The following is a 14,038-nucleotide window of genomic DNA, read 5'->3' as shown; positions in this document are numbered from 1 at the left end:
ACAATAGACCAGATAGATTTAAGTGATATTTATAGGATATTCCATCTGACAACTGCAGATTACACTTTCTTCTCAAGTGCACACGGAACATTCTCCTCGTTAGATCACATCTTGGGTCACAGATTAAGCCATGGTAAATTTAAGAAAATTGAAATCATATCAAGCATCTTTTCTGACTCAATGCCATGAGATTAGAAATAAATTACAGGGATAAAAACGTAAAAAACACAAACACATGGAAGCTAAAGAATATGTTACTAACTAACCAAGAGATCGTTGAAGAAATCAAAGAGGAAATCAAAAAACATTTAGAGACAAATGACAATGAAAGCATGATGATCCAAAACCTATGGGATGCAGCAAAAGCAGTTCTAAGAGGGACGTTTATAGCAGTATGAGCCTACCTCAAGAAACAAGAAAAATCTCAAATAAACAATCTAACCTTACACCTAAAGGAACTAGAGAAAGAAGAGCAAAAATACCCCCAAAATTAGTAGAAGGAAAGAAATCATAAAGATCAGAGCAGAAATAAATGAAACAGAAACAAATAAAACAATAGCAAAGATCAATAACACTAAAAGCTGGTTCGTTGAGAAGATAAACAAAATTGATAAACCTTTAGCCAGACTCGTCAGGAAAAGGAGAGAGGGGACTCAAATCAATAAAATTAGAAATGAAGAAGGAGAAGTTACAATGGACACTGCAGAAATACAAAGCATCCTAAGAGACTACTACAAGCAACTCTGTGCCAATAAAATGGACAACCTGGAAGAAATCGACAAATTCTTAGAAAGGTATAATCTTCCAAGACGGAACCAGGAAGAAATAGAAAATATGAACAGACCAATCACAAGTAATGAAGTTGAAACTGTGATTAAAAATCTTCCCGCAAACAAAAGTCCAGGACCAGATGGCTTCACAGGTGAATTCTATCAACATTTAGAGAAGAGCTAACACCCATCCTTCTCAAACTCTTCCAAAAAATTGCAGGGAAGGAACACTCCCAAACTCATTCTACAAGGCTACCACCTTGATACCAAAACCAGACAAAGATACAAAAAAATAAAATTACAGACCCATATCACTGATGAATATAGATGCAAAAATTCTCAACAAAATACTAGCAAACAGAATCTAACAACACGTTAAAGGGATCATACACCATGATCAAGTGGGATTTATCCCAGGGATGCAAAGATTCTTCAATATATGCAAATCAATCAATGTGATACACCATATTAACAAATTGAAGAATAAAAAGCATATGATCATCTCAATAGATGCAGAAAAAGCTTTTGACAAAATTCAATACCCATTTATGATAAAAAAAACTCTCCACAAAGTGGGCATAGAGGGAACCTACCTCAAAATTATAAAGGCCATATATAACAAACCCACAGCAAATATCATTCTCAAGGGTGAAAAACTGAAAGCACTTGCTCTAAGATCAGGAACAAGACAAGGATGTCCACCCTCACCAGTATTATTCAACATAGTTTTGGAAGTCCTAGCCACGGCAATCAGAGAAGAAAAAGAAATAAAAGAAATACAAATTGGAAAAGAAGAAGTAAAACTGTCACTCTTTGCAGGTGATATGATACTATACATAGATAATCCTAAGGATGCCACCAGAAAACTACTAGAGCTAATCAATGAATCTGGTAAAGTTGCAGGATACAAAATTAATGCACAGAAATCTCTTGCATTCCTATACACTAACAACAAAAGATCAGAAAGAGAAATCAAGGAAACAATCCCATTCACCATTGCAAAAAAAAAAGAATAAAATACCTAGGAATAAACCTACCTAAGGAGGTAAAAGACCTGTACTCAGAAAACTATAAGACACTGATGAAAGAAATCAAAGAAGACACAAACTGATGGAGAAAATATAACACGTTCTTGGATTAGAAGAATCAATATTGTGAAAATGACTATTCTACCCAAAACAATCTACAGATTCAATGCAATCCCTATCAAATTACCAATGGCATTTTTTACAGAACTAGAACAAAAAGTCTTAAAATTTGTATGGAGACAAAAAAGACCCTGAATAACCAAAGCAATCTTGAGGGGGAAAAAAAATGGAGCTGGATAAATCAGACTCCCTGACTTCAGACTATACTACAAATCTACAGTAATCAAGACAATATAGTACTGGCACAAAAACAGAAATATAGATCAATGGAACAGGATAGAAAACCCAGAGATAAACCCACACACTTATGGTCAACTGATCTATGACAAAGGAGGCAAGGATATACAATAGAAAAAAAACAGTCTCTTCAATAAGTGGTGCTGGGAAAACTGGACAGCTACATGTAAAAGAATGAAATTAGAACATTCCCTAACACCATACACAAAAATAAAGTCAAAATGGATTAAAGACCTAAATGTAAGACCGGACACTATTAAACTCTCAGAGGAAAACATAGGAAGAACACTCTTTGACATAAATCACAGTAAGGTCTTTTTTGACCAGCCTCCTAGAGTAAAAACAAAAATAAACAAGTGAAAAAATAAAAATAAAAATAAACAAGTGGGACCTAATGAAACTTAAAAGCTTTGCACAGCAAAGGAAACTATAAACAAGTTGAAAAGACAACCCTCAGAATGGAAGAAAATATTTGCAAACGAATCAATGGACAAAGGATTAATCTCCAAAATATATAAACAGCTCATGCAGCTCAATATTAAAAAACAAACAACCCAATCCAAAAATGGGCAGAAGGCCTAAATAGACATTTGTCCAAAGAAGACATACAGATGACCAAGAGGTACATGAAAAGCTGCTCAGTTATTAGAGAAATGCAAATCAAGCTACAATGAGGTATCACCTCACACCAGTTAGAATGGGCATTATCAGAAAATCTATAAACAACAAATGCTGGAGAGGGTATGGAGAAAAGGGAACCCTCTTGCACTGTTGGTGGGAATGTAAATTGACACAGCCATTATGGAGAACGGTATGGAGGTTCCTTAAAAAACTAAAAATAGAGTTACCATATGACCCAGCAACCCCACTACCGGGCATATACCCAGAGAAAACCATAATTCAAAAAGACGCATGCACCCCAATGTTCATTGCAGCCCTATTTACAATAGCCAGGTCATAGAAGCAACCTAAATGCCCATCGACAGATGAATAGATAAAGAAGATGTGGTACATATGTACAATGGAGTATTACTCAGCCATAAAAAGGAACGAAATTGGGTCATTTGTAGAGACGTGGATGGACCTACAAACTGTTATACAGAGTGAAGTAAGTCAAAAAGAGAAAAACAAATATCGCATATTAATGCATATGTGTGGAATCTAGAAATATGGTACAGATGAACAAGTTTGCAAGGCAGAAATAAAGACACAGATGTAGAGAACAAATGTATGGAAACCAAGTGAGGTGTGTGTGTGCGTGTGTATGTGTTGAATTGGGAGATTGGCATTGACATATATACTAATATGTATAAAATAGATAATAAGAACCTGCTGTAAAGAAAACTTTTTTTAAAAAGTTCAGGTGATAACTTGGGCTTGAGACTGGCATATGAAGGGGGTGAGGGCACTCTTGTAGGACTGAGCCTTTAATCTAATCTCCAAGTAGGTAGTGTCAGAATTGAGTTAAACTGTGGAACACCTAGGTGGTGTCAGAGAAAGAATTGCTTGGTGTGGGGCAAGAACCTCCACACACTTGGTGACCAGAAGTGAAGTGCTGGTGTGAGTAGTAAAGGGAAGAAAGACGTAGGAAGGAGAAAACAGTGTTTCCATTACAATTGCTTTCTAAAGTAAGTACTGGGCAAACTAAAGGTGTATATTTGTTTCACATATGAGCTGGTTTTCCTTATCTTGGCCGAGTCTGTCCCCTAAGTCTCTTCCTACCTGTAGTTACTGCACCATTTTTCTCCAGTCTCGGAACAGGGGACAAGCGGTAAGTGCCAGAGGGTGACCTGACCCCAGGGTGGTCCAGCTCCCCACCAAGCGTTCCTCCGGGACCTGCAGGATCCGGAAAACTGCACGACGAGCATTTGAGGAAGCCTGGAGCTTTGGCCCACAAACTCAGGCTTTCAACAGCAACGACACTGGCTGGAGCTCCACTTGTGCTGGAAGTTTCCTGATGAGGCACCATCGAGCTCACCTGGTGCTGTAGCCTTAATGCCGGGCGCGCATCCGGGCTTTGCCTGCCACTTTCCAGGCCTCTGGCTGAGCCTAGGCTGTGGTCGACCCGCCCCGGCACTTTTCTTACTGGCGGGGACACAGTGACGAGCTCCTACATTTCAAGACTAGGTTTTGAAAGAACAACTGTCGGCTGTTTCCGTAGTGTAGTGGTTATCACGTTCGCCTCACACGCGAAAGGTCCCCGGTTCGAAACCGGGCGGAAACAACAAAACGCGAAACCTTTTTTTTTTTTTTTTTCGCTGGTTGAAGCACTGACCCCGCGGCGGTCCTCCAGTTTTTCTCTCTCTTATCTTATCTTTTCTGACACCAGAGAGGTAAAGCACTTTTGGCCACTCTAATGAAGTCATCGGTTCCGATCCGGATCCCCAGAACCAAGTTCTGGTTCAGGGCGGTGTCCTGAAACTCAGGCTGGTCCCTTATTCAAACTCTGCTCAGGCTCCTTCTTCAGCTGGGTTTGCAAGGCGCTGTCTCCTCCAGAGAATTTGCAAACCTGTATCAAGAGCCAGCTGTGTGCCTGGCATTATCTCGCTTTAGCTGAAGGGCGGGTATCTTCACCCTGCAGTCAAGAGGAATGAATGGCACATAGTTCCAGAGCCAGTGTTACAAGTCGCTCTGCTCTCCACCCCCAAAATACCTGCCTCTTTCTTTTTTCGATTTAAGCTGTCCACATGCATTCAGTTTTAAGTTCACAGCCATGGAGATTCTTTCTCCCTCCCTCCTCTGAGTCTTTCCCCACAGGGAATCCTAAGGCCCTAAGCCCTTGGTTCTGAATCAGGTGGAAACAATGTATATTTTCTTTTAATTAAATTATTTTCACACACACACACACACACACACAGAGTCCCGGCAGTTTGCACAGACACTTCTCCAAGGAAGATAGACGGATAGCAAATAATCATATCTAAAGATGTTCTACATCATTAATCATTAGGGAAATGCAAAATTAAAACGCGAGATATAATACACATGTATTAGAATGCCTATCATACCAGGTGTCCAGGATGTGGAAGAACTGGAACACTCATACACTGATGGGGGTTGGGGGGATGTAAAATGTTACATCCACTTTGGAAAACAGTTTAACAGTTTCTTTGAAAGTTAAACTACTACTATAGACTCAGCCATTCTAATCCAAGGTATTTCCAAGAGAAAATTAAGTGTATGCTCATAGAAAGACTTGTACACGAATACTCATAGCAGCTTTATTTGTAACAGCCCAAAGCTGGAAACAACCCAAACGTCACCCAACAAGTGAAGATAAATTATGGTTACATCCATACAATGGAATGCTGCTCAGCAAAAAAAAAAAAAAAAAAAAAGAAATTATTATTACTATTATGCTGGGTGAAAGAAGCCCAGTCAAAAAGAGTGTTATATGACTCCACTTATATAAAATTGTAGAAAATGAAAACTATAATGACAGAAAGCAGATCAGTGACTGCTTGTAAGTGGAACCAGAATGGCAGGCAATAAGGATTAGAAAGGGAAAACTGGGGGAGGACAATGGATATGTTCTCTATCTTAATTGTGACAGGGCTGCATTATGACTTTCATTGGCCCTAGATACTTTGACCTTCCTGGGACTCTTCATAAAAAATAATGTTTAAATGTTAAAAATCTTTTCTTTAATTTAAAATTTATATGTATTAATATAGTTCATTTATATATAACATAATATATAATTGAATATAATATACTATTATATATAATAAATGACTTAAATATATAATTTATTAATATAAGATATTTTACAGATGCATTGGTATAAAGATGAAGGTATTAATATTATATAAAATCATTTGTAAATTTTCATTATTTTATTTTGAATTTAAATGATTTTTTAAAAAAATTAAGGCATTTTGGATTTAAAATAAGTTGAAATATTTTTGTAGGTGTATGCCTACCATGCCTAATGGGCAAGTTGGCCCCCCATTGTGAGGATGATTTCATAGAGTGATACATTTGCCAAAACTTAACCTGTACATTTTGAATATGTCCAATTTACTGTATGTCAGTTATGCCTTAATACAGCTGTTAAAAATTTGTTTTAATATTTCTCAGAAAAAAATAAATAAATATGTATTTGAAGTCTGTTCTGGATACTCATACAAATACTTTATTATTATTATTTTTTTTTTGCGGTACGTGGGCCTCTCACTGTTGTGGCCTCTCCCGTTGCGGAGCACAGGCTCCGGACGCGCAGGCTCAGCGGCCATGGCTCACGGGCCCAGCCACTCCGCGGCATGTGGGATCTTCCCGGACTGGGGCACGAACCCGTGTCCCCTGCATCGGCAGGCGGACTCTCAACCACTGTGCCACCAGGGAAGCCCCAAATACATATTTTTAAGTTTCTTATTGTATGAAACTAAACTATGTATTCACAACATTAAATAATTTTGGGATGGACCTCAGATACAGTGTTAATCTCAAATCATTGCCCTTGATCCACATGGATGGGTGCAAGACTCCTCTCTTGCTTTATTTATTTTTGTCTTAATTTATTACTTTCTTTTATCCCTATTCCCTACTTTCACCCCCTTTCTAATGTGTTTGATATGTATTTTGAATTTGTATGTATCCTTGTAGACTGTGTAGTTGTTTTGTGTGTAATTGTTTCCTAATTTTGTGTATGTTCTTCACTCAGCATTGTGACTTTGGGTTCTACCCAAGTTTCTGTGTGTACATTTAGTCCTTTGTTTCTGACTGCTGTAAATAATTTCATAGTGGGCACCCACCCATTTTACTTTTCTTTCCCCCATGATAGATGTTAGGTTGTTACCAACTCCAAGATATGACAAACAATGCCATCATACATTTTATTAAACAAATATTTATAGAGTACCTAGTAAGTTCCAGGTACTGTTCTAACCTCCAGGGATTCATTAACTACAAAAAAAAGACAGAACCAAATCCCTGCCCACATGTAGTTTACATTCTAGTGGGTGAGGCAAATGATAGCAAGATAAAATATGTAATACGTTTGATGATAATAAATACTAAGGAGAAATAAAGAGGGCAGCAGGATATCAAATGTCTGGGATGTGTGTGTGAAATTTGAGATAGTGTGGCCAAGAAAGGGCCCCTGAGAAAGTAACTTTGAGTTAAAACCTGAAAGAAGTTAGAGAACTGGCCATGTAGAAATCTGGAGAACAAGCTTCTAGGCTGAGGGGCAGCAAGTGCAAAGGTCCTACAGCAGGAGCTAGCTATTATATTCCAGAAATAGCAAGAAGACCAGTGTAGCTGGATCATAATGAGCTAGGGGGAGGTAGAGTGCCTTGTGAGACATTGTAGGGAATTTCATTTTCACTTTGCATGATATGGGAGCCTGGGAAATGCATTTCCCTGCATTGCAGAATAGGGCAGAGGTAGGGTAGAGAATGAATCTGAGAGCAAAAATACAAATAACCAGAACAACCTGTGGTTTCACTGGGGCTCACTGATGGTATGGAAGAGAGAAACTACAGCTAAATAGCAACATGGAAGGAATAACTACAGCTCCCTTGGTGGCCCTGCTTTCCTTTCTATCCTGAGTCCAAAGTGGTTGATTCTTCTCCCTCACCCTTGTCCCGGACCAACTACTCTAGCAGTGCTAGGTTACCCATTCCACTAGCACCTTTCTGAGCATATGCCAGTAACCTGGGCAGCTGGGGAGGAAGAGAATGGGCCAATTCCTCAGAGTTCTCTGGACCTTGAAAAGAGTTCATCCTGGTTGGTCAGAATATTTAAGGGCTTTATGGAGAGCACAAAGAAATAGTAGGGTGATAGGTCTGCACCACCCAAACTGACCAGGATCTTCCAGTCTGATCTTTGGTGGGACACAAAATGGAAATCCAGGGGCAGAGAGACAGGCCTTGTATACGAGAGCAAACAAGACCATGGCTTCCCTGGGAGGTTGTGAGGTAAATTTCAGTAAGCATTGGCCCTGAGCTTAGTCAGCATTTCCCTAAGGTGGTCTTCTCACTGAACTCCCTTCTCTGCTGTCACCTCAGTCTGAGGAAAGTATGATGAGCCTTCTGAAGAATTTCAGGATAGAATCAGTGAAGCTTATCTAAGAAATTTTTAAAAAATGATTGGGTCACATGCACTTTGGGACTGAAATGAGTAGTCTGCACAACTACTTCCTGTTTGGGGAGGCCCCAGGGATCTCCCATTGATATAAAAGCAGCCTTGGCTTTCAAAAAGGCCTCTGCACAGGCCAGTAATTCTACCCAGGCTTAGGGACCTCTGGTGAATGCTACACACACTGCTGGGGAAACAGGGTCCATCTAGCTGAGTCAGGAATCTCAGGTATCACAACCTGCCAAACTTCAGTAAAAATACTGAGCAAACTTTTCCCTTTGTTTGGAAAGAAACAGCCAATGCATGTCAAGGGCCGGAAAAGCGTCCATAATTCCCATGGTTGGGCCATCTGCCTACACTGGCAAAGAGATGGAAATGCTTTAGAGCCCAGCCATAGTAGGACAGTTTTAAATCACTCTTCATCTTGCATACCATCCTGCTTTTAGACTTGTTCAAAGTCTCCAAGATATATTAATTGAAAAGGACTCAGGTGCAGAGCAGTGTGTACAATATGTAGTATTGGGGTAAGGAAAAATTGAGGAAATATATTTATGCACATATAGATACATGTATACGTGTTTAGTTACCTAGGAAAGGCAGACAAGAAACTAATAGCCATTCTTGCTTCTGGGAAAAGGAATGGGGAATTGAGGGTAGAGCTGGAAAGGAAACTTACTTTTCTTTGTATATATTGGGCTGGCCAAAAAGTTCGTTCGGTTTTTTGCATCAGATGGCACTAGTAGTACTTAGTTATCTTTAACTTCATTTGAAACAATTTTGTTAGATCATATTCTTTTTTTTTTTTTTTTTTTTTGGTATGCGGGCCTCTCTCTGTTGTGGCCTCTCCCATTGCGGAGCACAGGCTCCGGACGCGCAGGCCTAGCGGCCATGGCTCACGGGCTTAGTCGCTCCGCGGCATGTGGGATCTTCCCGGACCAGGGCACGAACCCGTGTCTCCTGCATCGGCAGGCGGACTCTCAACCACTGCGCCACCAGGGAAACCCTGTTAGATCATATTCTGACAGCTGTCATATCAGCATGCATTTTAAAAAGAAGCTTATCAAAATTGCTGAATTTTTGTGTAGCCATTTTAATATTGAAGATGGAAGAAAAAAGCAACATTTTCTGCATATTATGCTTTATTATTTCAAGAAAGGTAAAAATGCAACTGAAATGCAAAAAAAAGATTTGTGCAGTGTACGGAGAAGGTTCTATGACTGACCGAATGTGTCAAAAGTGGTTTGCGAAGTTTCATGCTGGAGATTTCTTACTGGACAGTTCTCCACAGTCGGGTAGACCAGTTGAAGATGATGGTAATCAGTTCAAGACATTAATTGAGAACAATCAACGTTATAACACTCAGGAGATAGCCAACATACTCAAAATATCCAAAACAAGCACTGAAAATCATTTGCACCAGCTTGGTTATGTTCATCGCTTTGATGTTTGGGTTCCACATAAGTTAAGCGAAAGAAACCTTCTCGACCATATTTCTGCATGTGATTCTCTATTTAAATGTAATGAAAACATTCCGTTTTTAAAACAAATTGTAACGGGCAATGAAAAATGGATACTGTACGATAATGTGGAACAGGGGACTTCCCTTGTGTTCCACTGGTTAAGACTTCGTGCTCTCAAGATATGGGGCCCAGGTTCGATCCCTGGTCAGGGAACTAGATCCCACATGCCCCAACGAAGATTCCCGCATGCCGCAACTAAGACCTGGCGCAGCCATAATTAATTTTAAAAAATTCTTTAAATAATGTGGAACAGAAGAGATTGTAGGGCAAGTGAAATGAGCCACCACCAACCACACCAAAGGCCGGTCTTCATCCAAAGAAAGTGCTGTTGTGTATATGGTGGGATTGGAAGGGAGTCCTCTATTATGAGCTCCTTCTGGAAAACCAAACGAATTAATTCCAACGAGTACTGCTCCCAATTAGACCAAATGAAAACAGCACTCGACAAAAAGTGTCTGGAATTAGTCAACAGAAAATGCATAACCTTCCATCAGGATACCGCAACACCACACTTCTTTTTTTTTTTTTTACACATCTTTATTGGAGTATAATTGCTTCACAATACTGTGTTAGTTTCTGTTGTACAACAAAGTGAATCAGCCATATGCATACATGTATCCCCATATCCCCTCCCTCTTGAGCATCCCTCCCACCCTCCCTATCCCACCCCTCTAGGCCATCGCAAAGCACTGAGATGATCTCCCTGTGCTATGCTGCTGCCTCCCACTAGCTATCTATTTTACATTTGGTAATGTATATACGTCGATGCTACTCTCACTTCACCCCAGCTTTCCCCTCCCCTGCCCCCCCATGTCCTCGTCCATTCTCTATGTCTACGTCTTTATTCCTGCCCCACCACTAGGTTCATCAGTACCACTTTTTTTTTTTAGATTCCATATATATGTGTTAATATATGATATTTGTTTTTGTCTTTCGTACTTCAGTCTGTATGACAGACTCTAGGTCCATCCACCTCACTACAAATAACTCAATTTCGTTTCTTTTTATGGCTGAGTAATATTCCATTGTATATATGTGTCACATCTTCTTTATCCATTTGTCTGTCGATGGACGTTTAGGTTGCTTCCATGTCCTGGCTATTGTAAATAGTGCTGCAATGTACCACATTGTGGTACATGTCTCTTTTTGAATTATGGTTATCTCAGGGTATATGCCCAGTAGTGGGATTGCTGGGTCATACGGTAGTTCTATTTTTAGTTTTTTAAGGAACCACCATACTGTTCTCCATAGTGGTTTTATCAATTTACATTCCCACCAGCAGTGCAGGAGGGTTCCCTTTTCATCACACCCTTTCCAGCATCTATTGTTTCTAGATTTTTTGGATAATGGCCATTTTGACTGGTGTGAGGTGATACCTCATTGGAGTTTCGAGTTGCATTGCTCTGATAACTAGTGATGTTGAGCATCTTTTCATGTGCCTCTTGGCATCTGTATGTTTTCTTTGGTGAAATGTCTATTTAGGTCTTCCGTCCATTTTTTAAATGGGCTGTTTGTTTTTTTGATATTGAGCTCCATGAGCTGTTTGTATATTTTGGAGATTAATCATTTGTCTGTTGGTTCCGTTTGCAAATTTTTTCTCCCATTCTGAGGGTTGTCTTCTTGTCTTGTTTATAGTTTCCTTTACTGTGCAAAAGCTTTTAAGTTTCATTAGGTCCCATTTTTGTTTCTATTTTCACTACTCTAGGAGGCTGGTCAAAAAGATCTTGCTGTGATTTATGTCATAGAGTGTTCTTCCTATGTTTTCCTCTAAGAGCTTTATAGTGTCTGGTTTTACATTTAGGTCTTTAATCCATTTGGAGTTTATTTTTGCGTATGGTGTTAGGTAGTGTTCTAATTTCATTCTTTTACATGTAGCTGCCCAGTTTTCCCAGCACCACTTATTAAAAAGGCTGTTTTTTCTCCATTGTTCTTGCCTCCTTTGTCATAAATTAAGACCACATGTTTCTTTGATGACCAGGCAAAAACTGTTACAGCTTGGCTGGGAAGTTGATTCATGCGCCATATTCACCAGACATTGCACCTTCGGATTTCCATTTATTTCAGTCGTTACAAAATTCTTTCAATAGAAAAAATTTCAATTCCCTGTAAGACTGTAAAAGGCACTTGGAACAGTTCTTTCCTCAAAAAGATAAAAAAATTTGGGAAGATGGAATTATAAAGTTGCCTGAAAAATGGCAGAAGGTAGTGGAACAAAATGGTGTATACATTGATCAATAAAGTTCTGGGTGAAAATAAAAACTTTTTGGCCAACCCAATACTTTGTCAAAAGTTCAGAAACAGCAGAAGTAAAACCAATGAACCACTGAAGTAGTAAAAGTTTATTGTGCACACAACAAAAAGAAAGTTCACGAACCAGGAGCACTCACTCCAAAACATGAAGGAAAACTCAGGGGTATAGAGTCATCCCTCCATATCTGTGGGGGATTCCACGACCTCTACTCATACACCAAAATCCTTGAACACTGAAGTCCCTTATATAAAATGGTGTAGTATTTGCCTCTAACCTACTCAGGTCCTCCCATTTACTTTAAATCATCTCTAGATTACTAATGATACCTAATATAATGTAAATGCTATGTAAATAGCTGTAAATACAATATAAATTCCATGTAAATAGCTGCTGGCTTGCGAGAAATTCAAGTTTTGCTTTTTATAACTTTCTGGAATTTTTTTTCCAAATATTTTTGATTCTTGGTTGGTTGAGCCCAAGAATGTGGAAGCCAGGAATAGGAAGGGCCAACTGTATTGTTACAAAGCAGCTTGAGGAGGCAGTGACTGCTTCTTATTCACAGTGATTGGTTACAATATTAGAATTTTCTTAAGTGATAGGGAATTGGTTAGTGGTTACCTCATATCAATTTTGGCGAAGAGTTTAAGTTGTGCCTATGATTTCCAGAGGCATGAGCAAGAAGTGACCAAGGTCAAATTAGTCTCCCTTGCTTTGCAAAATAAGCTAAATTAAGCTTTGCTGTGTAACTAAACTGGTTTTGTCTGCTCAGGGAATTTTCAAAGCCAGTCTTCATTTGTTTTTTGTTTTAACGATTTTTCTCCCCTTCCAGTTTTATTGAGATATAATTGACATACAGCACAGTATAAGTTTAAGGTGTACAACATAATGATCTGACTTATATACATCATGAAATGATTACCGTAATTAGCTTAGTGAACATCCATTACCTCATATAGATACAAAATAAGATAACATTAGAAAAATTTTTTCCCTTGTGATGAGAACTCTTAGAATTTACTCTCTTAAATAACTTTGATATATAACATACAGCAGTGTTAATTACATTTATCATATTGTACATTATGTCCCTAGTACTTATTTAACTTATAACTGGAAGTTTGTACCTTTTGACCACCTTCATCCAATTCTGCTTCTCCCCAGACCTTGCCTCTGGTTACCATAAATCTGATCTCTTTTTCTATTAGTATGTTTGTTTGTTTTTGAGGTATATTTGATCTATACAACACTATGTTAGTTCCTGATGCACAGCATAGTGATTCGATATTTCTATACATTTCAAAATGATTACCATCTATCACCATTCAAAGATATTACATTATTATTGACTATATTCCCCACACTGTATATTTCATACTCCTAACTCATTTACTTTGTAACTGGAAGTGTGCACCACTTAATTTCCCTCACCTATTTCTCTCCTCTCCCACCCTCCCCTCTGGCAACCACCTGTTTGTTCTCTGTATTAACTTTCTTAGTGGGTGGATTTATTTTTATTATTTTTATATATCACATATTCAAAAACTATCAAATGTTTTTAAGATGAAAAAAAAATACCATTAAGACTAAATAAAACGAGTAGTGTATGTGACCTAACTTTAAGTGAAAATGTCAGTGGACATTTTTCTGGAGTGGGCAGACGAATTCAAACACGGTAAAAAAAATTTTAAAAAAAGACGTAATATGAGAAAAGAGCAATCTGGTTAGGCAAAGACGAGATTATAAGTTTTCATTACAAAGACAAAGAAGATATGGACACATTAACTAAACAATAAAAACGCGAATATCTCCAAAAATTAATTCGTCGCGTGATTTCGCCTTCTTACTCCTGGGGGCGTCCAGGTTGCACCTAACCCCTCCTTCCTCGTTTTCTGCAGACTCCGAGGGCCAACAGCTGGGCAGCGCGCGAGTCAACCGAGACGCCCAGGGGTCCCCAGACACATCTGAAATCCGGGCTCCTGAGAGACCGTCTCCGGGACACGAACCCTGCCTGCACAAAGGCCACCTTCGGCTTAA

General features: G+C 39.0%; 1 non-coding gene across 1 annotated transcript; it reads left to right on the top strand.

Moving 5' to 3' along the window:
- Positions 1-4,306: 4,306 nt before the first annotated feature.
- On the top strand, positions 4,307-4,379 carry TRNAV-CAC (transfer RNA valine (anticodon CAC)). The gene has a single exon. It is a non-coding gene; the product is annotated as a tRNA-Val (tRNA).
- The last annotated feature ends 9,659 nt before the right edge of the window (positions 4,380-14,038 follow it).

This window comes from Kogia breviceps, chromosome 1, assembly GCF_026419965.1.
Source record: "Kogia breviceps isolate mKogBre1 chromosome 1, mKogBre1 haplotype 1, whole genome shotgun sequence".
Classification (NCBI taxonomy): Eukaryota; Metazoa; Chordata; class Mammalia; order Artiodactyla; family Physeteridae; genus Kogia; species Kogia breviceps.
The sequence above is the reverse complement of the archived record's forward strand: the minus strand, read 5'-3'. Positions and strand labels throughout refer to the sequence as shown.